The sequence below is a fragment of the Ceratotherium simum genome, chromosome 33, assembly GCF_057802395.1.
Source record: "Ceratotherium simum simum isolate JZ-2026a chromosome 33, ASM5780239v1, whole genome shotgun sequence".
In the NCBI taxonomy this organism is placed as follows: Eukaryota; Metazoa; Chordata; class Mammalia; order Perissodactyla; family Rhinocerotidae; genus Ceratotherium; species Ceratotherium simum.
The window spans coordinates 3,276,543-3,293,806 of record NC_141932.1 but is presented as its reverse complement, the minus strand read 5'-3'; positions in this window follow the sequence as shown (position 1 = coordinate 3,293,806).

Genomic DNA, 17,264 nt, shown 5'->3' with positions numbered 1-17,264 from the left:
AGGTGATGTCACCTTCTCTCACACTGCAAGGGCTGAGGGAGAGGCTGGCCTGGCTGCCCACATAAAATAGAAAACACATGACCAGAATAAAGGGGAATGGATGGTGGGTGGGCAAGCCAACAGGTATCCACCTTAATGAGTATGAGATAATTTTCTGAGTAACGGGGGTTAAGGGGGATTTATTTTGGGATCTACAGAATGTGTGTGTGTTGGGGGTGTGCATCTTCAGGGAGCCCCATGACATTGAGGGTCTGGGGTTGGGAGCAGGGTCTGGAGGGCTGTATTTCGCTGCTATTTTAGGTGGAGCAGGGAGAAAGTCTCTTTGAGGAGATGATATTTAACCTGAGCCCCACAGGATGAGAATGAGCCAGCCCTGATCTGAGGGGAAGCTGGCGTGGAGGTGGGAACTACCTTGGTATGATCAAAGAACAAAATGAAGACCAGTGAGGCCAGAGTGTGGTGAGAGACAGGGAGCTGGGAGGCAGGACCCTGTGGGCTGGTGAATTCCTCACTGAATGCTAGCACGGGAAGCCACAGCAAAGTCGTAAGCAGCACTGGTAGGGTATGGTGTCACGGAAGCTCTGAGGTGACCAGAAGGAGGGCAGACCAGTTGTAAGTGTGCTGAAGAGAAGGGAAGGAGGGAAGAGAGGCAGAACATTTCTGCCTGACGGTCCCACTCTGTTGAGGCTGTTTCCATAAATTGAATGTTCAAGGCAACCCAACCAGGACTTGTATTGTTGCTCTCAGTTTAGTGACAAAAAATCTGCGCCCAGAGGAGTTAAACAAGCATCCCAAAGCCGCAAAACAATGAGCATCTGAGCCAGCGTATGTGTGAATAGGAAGACCCTCTTCCCAATGCTGGGTCCCAGAAGCGCCAGCTCTGGGGTATGAATCTCATGGATTCTACACAGCCTACCGCCAAGTGGGGTCCTGCTGAGCCCATTTTGCAAAGAAGAAAACCAAACCCCTGGAAGTCCAATCACCTGGCCGGGGTTACCTGAGAGGGAATACCCCTCAGCTGAAGCTCCCTGAGAAGAAAGGGTTAAACCTTTCAGCCCATTTGTCTTTGGGACCTCAGACTGCATCCCACCCTGGAATTTTCCTCTGAGCTACAAAGCCAGGCCAGCTGCCAAGTCATATATACATTGCCTGGTAGCCAGGCAACACGGTGCTTTTTCTGGGAAGGCTCACAATGCGGTCACTGTTTCATGGACGCCAGGTTCCAGATGGAAGAAAGACTTTAATCCCCAGCTTCGCGTCTGAGATCCAGCTTCAGCCCACACTGATTCTCCAGGGCTGCCATTTTGTCACTTTCTGTTTCTGATGTTTCTGATATAAATGTTTATCCTTTACAGGTTGGTTTGTGTGGAGTGGGAAATTGGAGAGAAGACTGGAGGGAAATTGAGACACAGTAGGGACAGCACCTGAGTGTTAGGATGAAGAAGACATGGGAGCAAAATGATAAATGGGCAAATGAGAGAAGAAGGAGAAAAGGCCAGGAAACTTGGGAATAGAGGTTTAACTTCTTGGGTGACAAGGGAATGCAAATCCAGATAACACGATGCCAGACTTAACTTTCAGACTAGTCAAAAAATTAAAATATCCATAAAGGCCAGGGCTGGCCAGGGCGGAGTAAGTGCGCACTCTCACACGGTGAGGTGAGCGAGGGTTTTAAGGGCATGACCTCTTGGAGGGTGATTCTGTAGGACTTAATCAATATTTTGAAGATGCACAACCTTGACCCAGAAGACGTATTTCCAGTAACTAATCCTACAGAAGTACTCACAGAAGCGCACATTTTAGTCAGGAATTGCAAAATATTGGAGATACCCTGTCTGTCCATCGATGTAGGAATGGTAAAACAAAGGATGTTGCATCCATCCTGTGGGATCCTAAGCGGCTGCCCAAAAGTTTGATGCAGAGTTGTGCATTTGGGCATAGAAAGGTGCCTGGACATGCTGTTGGGTCATAAAGAGAGAAAAAAGTCAGGTTGGTGAACAACATGTAGAGTACGAACTTGATTCTCTTAAAAAATATGTGTATGTGTTTATTTCTCTCTATTTACTTATGTTTTTGTACACACAAAGAAAATTTCTAGAAGGAAAAATAAAATATTAATAGTAGTTAGCACTGTGGGATGAAAGTTGTGCAGGATAGACTGTTGGTTCAAAAAACAGAAAAGGGCAAGTTGTCATATGATGTGCAGAATATTTAATTCCTATAAGAAAGAAACTGTGTGTGTATGTGGGCACACACACGCACACACCCACACACACGCTATGGGAGATCAGAGTTGGCCACCCCAAAATGTGGCTCTTGGTGTTGGCTTAATTATTTTTAAGAACAAAAGACTCTGGGGGCCGGCCCCATGGCTTAGCAGTTAAGTGCGCGCGCTCCGCTGCTGGCGGCCCGGGGTTCAGATCCCGGGCGCACACCAACGCACTGCTTCTCCGGCCATGTTGAGGCCACGTCCCACATACAGCAACTAGAAGGATGTGCACCTATGACATACAACTATCTATTGGGGCTTTGGGGGAAAAAATAAATAAATAAATAAAATGAAAAAGAACAAAAGACTCTGAAAGAAACTTTGGCCTTCCCCCTAACTGCCTAAAAGAATTTAAGACAGAAGGCCTCTTCCAGGAAGGAGTAATACCACGAGATAACTGTAGTAGAATGTAAAATAAGGATGATAAGAAAGGCAGCAACAAGCCCATTTTATTGAAATTCTGTCTCTCGGGGCACATTCTCTATAGGTGGCCCACTAAACAGTTGTCTAACAAATATTTGCTTTTCCATCTCCAAGTGAATTGCCTTCCTCCCCTTTGAAATCCCAAACCACTACCCCCAACACCCTCCTTTGTCTTTAGCTGAAGGTGCTACTTAACCTGGCACCTCGGCCACCCTGTCTAAGTTGCCCGGTTTTCCCTGGGTTTCTCCGATGTATACACATTATAAAGCTTTGTTTGATTTTCTGCTGTTATTCTGTCTCATGTCATTTTAATTCATAGCCCAGCCAGATGGACCCAGAGAGGGTAGAGGATAGTCTTCCTCCCCTACAACGTGACCACGCATATATACTTCTTTTATACAAAAAATTTTGAGAAGTAAAAAACAAGAAAACATTAATAGTGATTGGCTCTGTGGAACTGGGAAGGATTTCCCCTTTTTTACTTTCTACATTTCTTATAATTTGGAGTTTCTCAAAGATTTCATACTATTTTTTCAATTTTACAAAAACCTTTAAGAAACTATCATAATCATACCACTCTAACATAGTATTTTTAGCAATTCTCTATGATTCTCTCTCTTCATATATATGTATCTCTCTCTTCACGATGAGTGAATGGATATATATGAATATATATATACACACACACACACTCCCTTAGGTTTTATACACCTATGTTACATATATTTATATGTACAAAACAGGTATATATACACATACATGTATAATATTTTATAGATAGATAAATAGACAGGTAGGTAGATATAACTAGCTATAGATATAAATATATAAAATGTTAAACATGTTCATATTTTTGAAGGCTCATTGTGTCCAGACACTGTGTAATGGGCCTCCTTGGGTACCAGAGAGGAGAGTGGGTTGGTGATGGGGGTCACTGGAGGTTCGGGAAGGCTTTGGGAGGCTACTGGCTGCTACAGTTACCCACATGTCAGGGGCTGTGGTTCAGCCTGAACTGAGAGCAGTGAGGAGGGGGAGATGGGGATGGGGACACATGGGTAGATCTGAGAGAGATTCAGACTCCGAGTGAGGGCACAGCTCTGAACAGGAGGAGATGAAGGGGGCAGCAGTGAGAGACATTTCAAGCCAGAAGCAAGGTGATTTGGCTGCCCCCTGCATGAGGGAGGAGGAGGAGAGGAAGGGACCAAGGATGAGCCTGTGATTGAGGCGATGGAGATAGAAACATCCGAGAGGCTGCTGTGGGTTGGGGTGAAGGGAGGGAGGGCTGAGGTTTGTCTGGAGTTTGTGGAGTGCAAGGGCAACTAGGCTGAGAGTTGTGAAAGAAACAGTATGGTGCTTCCTCAAAAAGTCAAACATAGAATTACCATGTGATCCAAAAATTCCACTTCTGGGTCTATACCCAAAATAATGGAAAGAGGGAAAGAGAGACGAAGTGCACCCATGTTTATGGCAGCATTATTTGCAATAGGCAAAAGGTGGAAGGCACCCAAATATCTATTGTCAGGGGAATAGATAAACAAAGCGTGGCCCATCCACACAGTGGAATATTATTCAGCCTGAAAAAGAAAGGAAGTCTGACACACATTACAACGTGGATGAACCTTGAGGACGTTACGCTAATGAAGTCAGCCAGTCACATAAAACTAATACCGTAGGATTCCTTTTATATGAGATGTCTAAAGTAGTCAAATTCTCAGAGACAGAAAAGGAGAATGGTGGTTCCTAGGGGCTGGAAGGAGCGGGGTGGGCCATTATTGTTTAATGGGTATGGAGTTTCAGTTTTGCAAGATGAAAAGAGTTCCTTGGATGGATGGTGGTGATGGTTGCAGACCCATGTCAATGTACTTAATGCCACTGAACTGTACACTTAAACATGGTCAAGACAGTAAATTTTGTGTTATGTGTATTTTCCCACAATTAAAATTAAAAAATAAAGTTGAGGAAGGAGGTCTGGCCATGAGTGGAGGTTGGGAGTTATTTGATTGTCTCCCATAACAAAACCTTCAACAAAACGTTCACTAAAATCAAGATAGTAAACACATCTATCACCCTCAAAGTTTCTTTTTGCCCCTTTGCAATCTCCCCTTGTGCCTCCCCACCCCTCCTCTCCAAGAAACCATCAGTCTGCTTTGTGCCAGTATGTTTAGTTTGCTTTTTCAGAGTTTTATATACACAAAAGCATATAGTATGTACTCATTTATTGTCTGGCTTTTTAAACTCAGTTTAATTATTTTGAGATAATGAAATGTCGCTGCAAGTATCAATCATTCATTCATTTTTGTTGCTGTATAGTATTCCATTGCACACACCACAATTTGTTTATCCATTCTGCTGTTGATGGACGTATGGGTTGTTGCTAGTTTCTGGCTATTACAAATAAAGCTGCTATGAGGATTTGTGTACAAGTCTTTGTGTGGACATAGGTTGCCTTTTCTCTTGGGTAGATACCTGCAAATGGAATGGCTGGCTCATACAGTATGTGTATCTCTATGTCCTTCATTATGGTTCATGGGACCCTGATTTAGCTTGAGTGGCAATGTACCAAATAATTTTTTAGTATAAATGTATCCCAAAGAGTACATGCATTTATTGTTTATCTGAAATTCAAATTTGACTGGGTGTCCTGTATTTTTATTTGCTAAATCTGGCAATTCTGTCCCTCTCTCTCTTCTTTGAGGTCTCTGCTCAAATGTCTTCTCCCCAGAGAGTTCTTCACTGACTCCACCCCCACCCTACACTTAAATAGCAGCCCCTGCACATTCTCTAGCACCTTATCCAGCCTCATCTGCTTCATGCCACTTCTCACCACCTGACACTGGATATCAATTTGTTCATTCATTTCCTATTTCCCCAACTACATTATCAGCAACACAAGGTAGGGATTTTGACTGCTTGTTCGCTGTTTTATCCCCAATACTTAGAACAGTGCCTGGCACGTAGCAGGCATTCAAATAGTATGTAATAGAATAAATCTAAACCCCAGCTTCCTCTTGCTACACCACAGCCCACAGCCCCTGCTGGCAGTTTTGCACTAAGAACAACCAACGGCTGCCAAGATCATGTGCGCACATGTGTATCCAGGCAGCTGCATCCAAGGACATGATTAACTGCTAAGCCCCCTGGATCTATGCATTACTTGGTCAGCACATTCTCTTCCCAGGAAAGCAGCTAGAAGCCTAATGATGTTATGAAATCCTCACCACACCCCATGTGAAACAAGTTCCCTAATCATTTCAGTTTACAGATGAAGGACTTGAAGCACAGAGCTGTTCAGGATAGAACAAGGTTGGACATGATGTTGGCTTTGTTTTACGGAGTGGACGGTAACCAGGACCCAAAATAGGAAACAAGAGGAGAAGTCCATTTGTGGGTGGAGGGATGGAGGCAGTGACCTGAATGGAAGAGATCTGAGAGCCTCAGTCAGGGGTATCTGGGGACTGGGTTTGAGGAGAGAGAGCTGGGCTAGAGTTGGAACACTCTGGTGGTGGCTGGGCTGCGGCCTTAGCTGAGTTATCTCTGAGGAAAGGTTAGTGAGGAAGGTGGATGAGGACCCTCCATGCCCTTGGTGGAATGCCTGGGTTCTACTGGAAGCAATACCAGTTCAGGCTGATCTCAACTGTGCACATGAGAAAAACCTTTAACGGTGACCTAAATGAGTAAGGGCTTTATTTTTCTTCCATAACTGAGGGTGGATTGTTATGGCTCAGTGACTTGATCAAAGACCCAGGCTCCCTTTCTCTTTCTTCCTCACTTTTCATAGTGTAAGGCTCTCTTCCTCATGGTCACAAGATGGCTGCTGCACTCCCAGGCACCACATCCACATTCTAGGCAGAAAGAAGAGGGAAAGGCCAAATGCCTTCTCCTCATGAAGCTTTGCTTTTTATTCAAGAATAGATGCCAAAACAATTTTTGCCCATGTCTCATTGGCCAGAACTGGCTCACCTGCCCCACTCATGTGGCTGCAAAGGATTTCTGGGGAGATGGATTTTTTTAACTGAGCACATTGCCACACTGACCAATATCAGAGTTTGTTATTACTTTTTTAAAAGGAAGTAGAATGGATATTGAGTAGCCAACAAAAGTGCCTGGCACAGTCAGTGATGAAGTGGCAGGAGAATTTAGGAAAGAATGGGTTATGAAAAGGGTCACAGAAGCCAGGAGAGTCTCTAGAAGGAGAGCTGAAGATGCTTTCACCGCAGGAGTCAAGGTCTGGAAGATAGGGGAGAAGGGAATTTAAACACCTCTCTTCTTTATCAAATGCCTATTATGGGCCAGACACTGTGCCCAGCCTTTCTCCTGACTGGTCTCCTGGAACCCTCAACACCATCCACTGATAATGACATTATCATCCTCTTGTTACAGATGGCAGAATGACATCTTACAGGAATTAACTAACTCTTGTCACTGTTGCAATTTCTGGAAACCTTTCATTTATTTCTTTGAATATATAGTAAACATACTTGCTACAAAGATCAAAAAAGTAGAAAATAATGTCCATTGAAGAGTGAATTTCCATTCCCATCTCTGTGTCTCACCTACCTAGTTCATCTCCCCAGAGACAATCACCATTAACAAGTACAGTCCATCTTCATTGTTGGCAGATGCCATATTTGTGAGTTTGCCTACTCACAAAAATGTATTTTGAACCCCCACATCAATACTCACTGAGTTTTCACTGTCATTCATGGACATATGTAGAGTGGTGAAAAATTTGGACGTTCCCAGCTGAGGTGGAACAAGATGACGACGCTCTGCCTTCCTGTTTCAGCTCTCATGCCGTAAAAAATTATCCTTTTAGTAGTCTATTTAGTGCCACATTTTTTCTCATTTTTGTTGGTCATTTGCTTGTTTAAAATGGCCTCCAAGCGTGTTGGAGAAGCGCCGGCTAGTGCTCTCAAGCACGGAGGGCTGTGATGTGCCTTATGGAGAAAATATGTGTTTTAGATGAGCTTCATTCCAGCACGAGTTGTAGCGCTGTTGGCTGTGAGGTCAATGTTTACGAATCAATTATATATATTAAATAAGCTGCTTTTAAACAGAAATGGACTTAAAACAAGCTTATGTGTGAATCGGTTGATGAAAATGTTGTGGTTCGGTGTTGGGTAATTCACTGTTCACAGTGACTTTATTTTTTTATTTATTTATTTTTTTAATTTTTTGTTTATTGCAGTAACATTGGTTTATGACATTGTAGAAGTTTCAGGTGTACATCATTGTACTTCTATTTCTGCATAGATTACATCACGTTCACCACCAAAATACTAATTACAACCCATCACCACACACATGTACCGAATTATCCCTTTCACCCTCCTCCCTCCCCCCTTCCCCTCTGGTAACCACCAATCCAATCTCTGTCCCTATGTGTTTGTTTATTGTTGTTATTATCTACTACTTAATGAAGGAAATCATACTGTATTTGACCTTCTCCCTCTGACTTATTTCACTTTGCATTATACCCTCAATGTCCATCCATGTTGTCACAAATGGCTGGATTTCATTGTTTCTTATGGCTGAGTAGTATTCCATTGTGTATATATACCACAGCTTCTTTATCCATTCGTCCCTTGATGGGTACTTAGGTTGCTTCCAAGTCTTGGCTATTGTGAATAACACTGCAATGAACACAGGGGTGCATGTACCTTTACAAATTGGTGTTTTCAAGTTCTTTGGATAAATACCCAACAGTGGAATAGCTGGATCATATGGTAGTTCTATCCTTGATTTTTTGAGGAATCTCCATACTGTTTTCCATAGTGGCTGCACCAGTTTGCACTCCCACCAGCAATGTATGAGAGTTCCCTTCTCTCCACAGTGACTTTATAGAACATAACTACCACCAATGAGGAGAATCGACTGTATTTGATTCTCTCTCCAGAGATGTTCTGAGCATGTACCAGCTTATCTATCTCTTTCTAAATATTTATTCCTTCCCCCTCCCACCACATACATGTATCCCCATTATAGACACTATTCTGCATTTTTTTTTGTTTTTTGTTTTTGTGAGGAAGATCAGCCCTGAGCTGACATCCATGCCAATCCTCCTCTTTTTGCTGAGGAAGACTGGCCCTGGGCTAACATCTGTGCCCATCTTCCTCCACTTTACTTGGGACGTGGCCACAGCATGGCCTGACAAGTGGTACCTCGGTGCGTGCTGGGATCCGAACCCAGGCCGCCAGCAGCAGAGCGCGCACACTTAACCACTACGCGCCACCAGGCCAACCCCCCCATGTTGATTTTTAAACCCAATAATATATCTTGATGACTGTCCTCTGTTAGTTTGGGTCCTCCAAGAAGTAGACGCCAAAGCAGTATTAGATATACAAGAGATTTATTAGGGCAAAGACCAGTGAAGGGATATTGAGAAAGGAGCTTGGGGAGTCGGAGAGCCGTTGAATTCTGATGTCTTACCCTGAGTAAAGAAGAGAGTGGATTAAGGAAGTTTGGGTGGAAATGTCCCAGCCCGCAGTGCAGTTGTAAGAAGGTTCAGCAAGGCCGTTGGGGAGTCCTCCAGCTCAAGTCACCTCCAGAGGAGCCCTGAGTCTCCCAGGAACGGATCTGCATTAGTGTCCCCGCTGTACTCATTGGCTGGGCGCAGCCTGGGGGGAATATGGCCTCGGCGCCATTGTGGCATGGATTTCAGAGTGCACCAACTGGGGCGGTTGACAGTGGTGCTCCCCGTAGTGGGGGATCTGAGAAGTGCGTGATCACGACCGCCGCCACATCCTCTGCTGCTACCTGTAGTGCTGCCTCATTTTTTTTAATGACTAGAAAAGATTCCACTGAGTGGATTTACAAAAGTTGACTGGACCAGTCCCAATTAGTGGGCACTGGGGACTTTCCAATCTCTTGCTATTACAAACAACGCTGTGGTGAAAAACCATGTACGTGAGTCCTTTTGCCAGAGTGTGTCTGCAACATAAAAACTCAGAGGAATCATCGCGTCAAAGCCTATATGAATTTGTAATTTTAATAGGTATCACCAGATTGCTCTTCCCAGCTTGAACCAATTACAGGCGCCCCTCCCCAACGCAACCACGTGCGAGAGCGGCTGACTCCCCACACTTTCGCAGGACCAAGTTTTTTTCTTTGCCTGACTATGGGGCGGGAAGTGGTATGCTGAGGGTTTACTTTGGGTTTCTTTTACCACGGCTGGGGTTGACCATCATTTCTTGGGCATAAGAGCCATTCGTGTTTCTTTTCTGGGGACTGTTGGTATTTAAATTTGCTTGAGTGATCAGCTGTTCATTATACATCCCTCCGTTTGAGTGGAGACTCTAGGAGGACGTGGGCTGTGCCTGGCTCTACTCCCTGTGGTACCCCAGCATCTAGAACAGCGCCTGGCTCAGAGCTGGGTGGTTGCAGGGACCAGCCTCACGGCTGGTAAATTGCAGTGCTGGAAATGGGGCCCAGTTTGCTTGGTCCCCAAATGGCGGCCTTTGGTATTGTGAATGCACTGCCGGGCCAAGGTTATTAGGTGGTTTATGTCAAACATCTCTCATTGCCCTTGCATGGACTGTTTCCCCATCTCATCAAGGAGGAGACCACAGCTCTGAGAACAACGAGGCATCTCCACCTCAATATCACGTGACTCCTGAGGCGAGGAACACGGATTTGAGCTAAGGATGAGCAGATTGGAAAGTTGGTGCAAATCAAGACAGAGCAGTTTGATTTTTAACACATGGCCCCGTTTCCAGAGGCAAATTCAGCTCATCAACCTGCCATGGGATTTTCCTCTAGGCTGAAAAGCCAGATTTGATTCCAAGAAATATATACATTGCAGTGCAATTAAGCAAGGGAATGGTGTTCTTGGAGCCACAGCGCCATGTGGTCAGTGTTTGGGAGACATCCACTTCCCGATGGTAAACACATTTAAACACACCATCTGTTTTGTAGTTACCTCCCTGGACCCATTTTTGGTCAGTTTCTCTCTCTAACTTTCAGGTTCTGACAACCTTGTTTTCTTTCTCTTTCCTTTTTTTAAAATGACATAAACCAGTATTTGCCCTTATTTTTTCGTGTGCCAGGCTTGATGATTTTGAGTTAGGTTATAGACCTTCATTTGTTCCATAAGAGTAAAGAGCAAACCTTTTTCCTGGTTGTTTGTCATCAGTCACAATGAATAAGAACTTACGAAATGGTGTTTGATTTTGTCCTTTACCGGCGGAGGGTCACCTTTTGTTTTTTGGATAGATAGACATGGAAAAGGAACTTGACATGCAGGAGGTGGGTAAGATGTGATAATGGACTCTTAAAATTCTGTTAACTCTGGATAAGTCCATTTATGTTTCCTCTTAGAACATCAGAAAGTCCCTTTGGGCAAATTCTTATGGGAGAGTCGTATGTTACAGTATCTGTTGTTGGCGTTTGTAGTTTATCACCATTTGACGCTCTAGGGGAGAAAATAGGGGGTCTTGGGGAGCCTCTTCTTGTTCGTACTGTGAACTCTTGGGTGTGTGCTAACAGATTCCGAAAGAGGATGAGATAAATTAGGCTCAGTCTTGAGATCCAGTCAAAGCAGCGTTATAAAACTTGAAAAGTTGATTTTTAAAAAACCTTTCTCTTTGATTGTTCTTATTTATTTATTTTTTTTGTGAGGAAGATCAGCCCTGTGCTAACATCTGCCAATCCTCCTCTTTTTGCTGACCAAGACTTGCCCTGGGCTAACATCGTGCCCATCTTCCTCCACTTTACATGGGACGCCGCCACAGCACAGCCTGACAAGCGGTGCGTCTGTGTGCGACTGGGATCCGAACCGGCGAACCCTGGGCTGCCACAGCAGAGCACGCGCACTTAACCACTTGCGCCACCGGGCCGGCCCCGATTGTTCTTATTTTTGATTATTAAAGTATTAGATATTTTTTATAAAGAAAGTTAATTTCCCTTTGATGTTCCAAATTGACGTTACAAGACTTGTCGGGTGTTCTTCTACGTCTTTCTTTCTGCTCCTAGGGCTGCCTCATGCCCTGATGTGTTTTTTCTAATTATTTACTTAAAACTGCTCCTGATCCTCTCTACCTGACCTCTCTGTTTTTCATCTTGCACTCTCCTTGCTGATCCCTGCCCGGTTGCAGTCAGGGCACACATGGTTTTATCAGCCTGTGTCGTTTCATAGGGCACCACGAGCCGATGTCAATCAACCTCCTTCATTTCTGCCGTCAGTCAATTTTTATTACATGCCTGTTACTCTCCAGGCCGGTGCTTCCTAAATTTCTGGAAGATTGCATCCCCTGAGTGTCGGTCCTGACCACTGAATCAATTCTGTCCTCAATCACCCACTTGGAAATTTCTACAGGGTGGATTGGATCACAAGCCACATTGGCATCTGATGTCTATTTTAACTCAGTGCCCTAACCAAAACTTTTCATTTAACATTTCTTTGGGGGGAACCAGTGCCTCCCCAAATGAACTTACTGAATGCCTATTTGCTGAAAGCCAATTCTCCAAATATTTGAATGTTTAAAACTTCCCAATTTACTGTTTTATCCGAAGGTTTTTCTTAGAAAATCAGTTTGAAACACTTCATTTATTTGAATCAATTTCACTTATTTAAGTGATGAAGAAATTAATCAAATTCACTAATTCAAAAATATTTGGGGGCATTTACTATATACCAGGTGCAGTTCTGGTATTGAGATTAAAATAGTGGGTAAGTGAGTTCTCATCCTTATGGAGCTTCCAGCCAAGTGGAAGGAACAGGCAAGAAAAACACACATAAACACATACCACATTAGTAGTGTAGGTCCTCCATTAGTAGTCCTAAAAACACATAGTGTGAGGTAGTGAGAAAAGGCAGACAATCAATAGTATAACATAACATAACATATGTAATATAATATAAAGTAATATGTAATAATATAGTATATAATAGATATAATGTAATATGATATAATATGTAACATAATATAATATAATGTAATATGTAATAATATAGTATATAATAATACAATATATAATATGTAAGATAGTAATATGATGTAATGTAATATACTGTTATATGTAATAGAATAACATGTAATAATGTATATAAGATGATACAATAGGATCTATGTAATATAATAATATAATATGATACAATGTAATGTGTAATAACATAGTATATAATAATATAACAATGTAACGTCATGTGTTAGATAGTGAGAGGAGTAAAGCAGGTTGAGGGGTAGAGCGAGGGGAGGAGAACTGTTCATGCCCACGGTCAGGAAGTGTTCTCTAAGTAGGTGACAACTGAGCTGAGACCCGAAGGGTGTGATCAGTTCTTCTGAGGCAACATATGGGGGAAGAGCAGAGGGAACAGCAAGTGCAAAGTCTCTATGTGAAGACTCATAGTATGTTCAAGAAACAGAAGGGAGTTTGGTGTGGTGGGAATGGAGGGAGTGAAGCAGACAGTATGCGGGAGGTCAGAGCAGATGGATACATGGGACCTTGTAGGCACACGTGAGGAGTCTGGATTTTATTCTGAGACTGACGTATTTGGATCTTGTTCTGAGCACAAGGAGAAGCCCTTGAATGGTTTTACTCAGCGTGGTGACATCTCGCTTGCTTGTTGAAGAGGTGGCTCTGGCTGCAGTGTGGAGAATCACTTGCAGGGGGAAGAATGGAAGTGGGGACAGCAGTTGTGAGGCTTCTGTGGTGGCCTGGGCGAGAGATGGTGGCACTTGGACTGGGATGGCATCTCCTCTTTGGAGGAGGTGAGCACTGGTTGGAACCTGGATATTTAAAGGGAAAAGTCAACAAAATTGGCTATTGATTGCATTTCAGGGTGTGAGGGAAAGAAGAGAACTCAATGATGACTTCTGAGCAGGAGACCCAACAACTGGCTGAATGGGGTTGCTATTTTCTACATCGGGAAAGATTGGGGGACGAGCAGGGTATATCAGTCATCTCAGGCTGCTACAACAAAATGCTGTTAACTGGGGGGCTTAAACAACAGACAATTATTTCTCACAGTTCTAGAGGCTGGAAGTCCAATATCAGGGTGCCAGCAGATTCAGCTCCTGGCTTGCAGACGACCACCTCTGGCTGTGTCCTCACACGGCAGAGAGAGAGAGTGAGCCCTGGGCTTTCTTCCTTTTCTTATAAGGACACTAATCCCATCACGGGGGCCCCACCTTCACGACCTCATCCAAACCTAATCACCTCCCCAAGGACCCACCTCCCAATACCATCACATCGGGGGTTAGGGCTTCAACATAGGAATTTGAGGGGGACACAAATATTCAGTCCATAACACGAGGCTGGGAGGAAGTCAAGAGTCCTGTTTTGCTTATATCAATTTTGAGGTGTCTATGAGATGCCCAACTGGACATCGTCAGGTATGATCAGTAGGTCATGTGAGTTTGGAGCTCAGCGGAGAGTTGGGGTAAAGATGCAGGTTAGTGTCCTGGGGCTGCCGTGACAAATTACCACAAACTTGATGGCTTAAAACAACAGAAATTAATTTTCTCATAGTTCTGGAGGTCAGAAGTCCAAAATCAAGATGTTGGTTCCTTCTGGAGGCTCTGCCTCATGCCTCTCTCCTAGCCTCTGGGGTTTGCATTCCTCGGCTCCCCGTTCCTTGGCTCCCGGGTTCCCTGGCATTCCTTGGCTTGTGGCTGCATCACTCCGGATCTCTGCCTCGGTCATCACAAGGCATTCGTTTCTGTGTGTCTCTGGGTGTCCTTTCCTTTTTTTATAAGGCCATCCATTATTGGATTTAGGGCCCACCCTAATCTGGTATGGCCTCATCTTAACAAATTACATCTGCAGAGACCTCATTTCCAAACAAGTTCACGTTCTGAGGTCCCACGTGGACGTGAGTTTCAGGGGCTGATATTTAACCCAGTACAGTGAGTAACTGGTATAGACATAATACTAAAAATGATTGGACTGGAGAGACCACCCAATGAGTGAGTGTAGGCTGAGAAAAGGGCTGAGAGTGAGTTCCACGCCCCCCCGATGGCTTGAGGTGATGAAAAGAGGATGGATACGGCAAAGAAGCCGGAGCAGAGGTGCTCACTGATGCAGGAGGAAAATCTGGAGACATAGGGCACGTAAAGCAAGCGAAGAAAAGGCTTCAGGGAGGAGGACGTGTCCAAGCTCACACGTGCTGTCAGGAGATTAGATCAGATGAAGACTGAGAGCCAACATTGGTTTTGGCAGAATGGAGGGTCCTGGTGAACTTGACAAGAGTGGGTCGGTGTGGGTTGGGGACAGAAGCCCAACACCAGTGGGTCCAGGAGAGAATGGATGGGACAAACCGGGGGCAGGAATGGAAAGAGGCTTTGGGTGTGTTTTGCCTATAAAGGGGCAGAGAGGTGGGGCAGTAGCTGGAGGGACTCAGGGTCTAGAAAGCGCTGTTTTTCAGATGGGAGCTGTCACTGCAGTCTGCAGGTTGGCGGGAAGGAGCCAGTACAGAGGAAGGAACGGGACGCTTGATTCAGGAGAGAGAAGTGTCAAAGCAATGTCCCTGAGCAGGGTACAAGTGACAGATGGGACATTCATGTGATGGGGGAGGAGCTGGAAAGTGAATTTGCCAAATGGACAATTTGGCAAATTATGGATTCATTGTAAACTGATTTCTATTAAATACTTATGAACGTGACACCAAGTCACGCTACATGGGATGGTGTTAATGGACTTCAAGGGTATTTTTTTTACTTTGATGTTTCAGTTTCGTTTCAGGTGAAACTAATTTTGGTTTTGCTGTAGTTTTGGTTTCACATCGGCAGGGTTCTCTCTTCTTTGCAGCCTGATTTGCAGATCCAGCTCAATTACACATCAGCTTCGGGTGTAGTTCTCATTTTAGGCATGGTACATCTCTCAGATGTTTCAGACACGATGAAAACAGTTATGTGATCATGCCCGGTAATATATGTGCACGTTAAGAGAATTTCAAAAGGCAAAAGACAGTCACGAAAATAGATCAGATGATAGAAACTTGTTGGATCGTTTATAACATCCTTGACATTCCAGACTCACAGAATACTCTTGGTTGAAATACCCAGAAATTCTCATTTTAAGATATAAAAATCCTCGGGACACACTAAACTTTAGCTTGGCCACGACGAAACAACTGCAGCCAACGTAAATCTGAACTAAAACGAAACTAAAACCTCAAACGGAATCATTCAAACCTCACAGATGCCTCCAGAAATTCTCTTCCAAATGGGATTGCTGTAACTGTCAGAAAGCATTAGAAGAAACACGCTTTTTATTGTTGTTTTTAAGTGGATGAATCCTGTAAATTTGGCCATTTAGGGAATTTACCATGCAGCAAAAATGGTCATTTGGAGAATTGATTTTCAGTGAATTGACTTAGAGCTGGTAATGTCTAAAAACTACATGTCCCGTATCTTGGTGTTGGTTTTATAATTGGCTTTAAAACGTTCAGACATTCTTCTTATACGTTCTTCTTTATGTGTGAAATAAAGAAAAAAGTAAGGAAAGAAATTCCCATGGCTTATAAGGAACGGAAACGGGATTTGAATTAAAGTTGTTTGGAAAGAAGCTGATGGGCATGGAAAGAGGGTATTTAGATTTTAAAAAAAAAGGTCTCATTGCCAGATGCTGTCTCAGCACTAGCTCTGCCATGGAATCTTGCCCCAGGCTACAAGCAAGCTTCCGTTCCAGCAATATACACATTCCACTGAAGTCAGGCAAAGGAATGATGTTCTTGAATACACAGCCCTCCGTGCCCAGCACTCAGCAGTCCTCCTCTGCCTGCACTAAACAGACTTAAATACTCCAGCCATTTGCACAACTAACCCATGGAAACTTTTTTTCCCATTTTTTTTCTTTGTAATTTTCATGTTCTGACAAGCATATCTTTTCTTTCTTTAAAAAACAGAAACCTGTATTTGTTTTTATTTACTCATGGGCTACTTCAGCGGTTCTCAAATTAATTTATATACCTTCGTGTGTTCCACAAAACAAAAAGCATCTTCTTTTGTTTCTTCTAGTTTCGGTCACAAAAGTCAAGAACTTTCTAAACAGAATTTGATTTTATTCTTTGATAGGGAGACGTTTAGTCTTGGTCCCCAATTTTTCAGGTGGATGAACACAGAAAAGACAGCTAATACACTGGACTCGGTAAAATTTGATTATTTATTCTTAAAATCTGATAAATAGAAAACCACCTGACAACTGCAGTTGTGTTTCTGTGTTGAGGATCTCTGACGGTGTAGATCCCTGTGAGTTTTCAGCTTTTATTCGAATATTTCAGGACCTCTTTTTGGTATTAGGAATACAGGAAGAAATTTTGAGACGCCCCATGTTAGTGCCATGGGGCCCCCTGTGAACTGTACTAACAAATTCCAAACGAATTTGTGGAGAAAACACCAGAAGGAATTAGCTCAGTCTTTTTTATTCAAAGCCAGTTGGCTCTATGTGTAAACACATGTATTCTTAACTTTTTTTAAAAATTCACAATAAAGCGTGCTTCTTGTAACAGAACAATGAAATGGAGATCTCTACAAACTGTGGCGTGTCCCTGACTCCTCCACAGTCACCCCTGATGCAACAGCACGAAAATGTTTTGCGTTTCCTCCCCCTTTCTGTAGAATCACGCACAGCC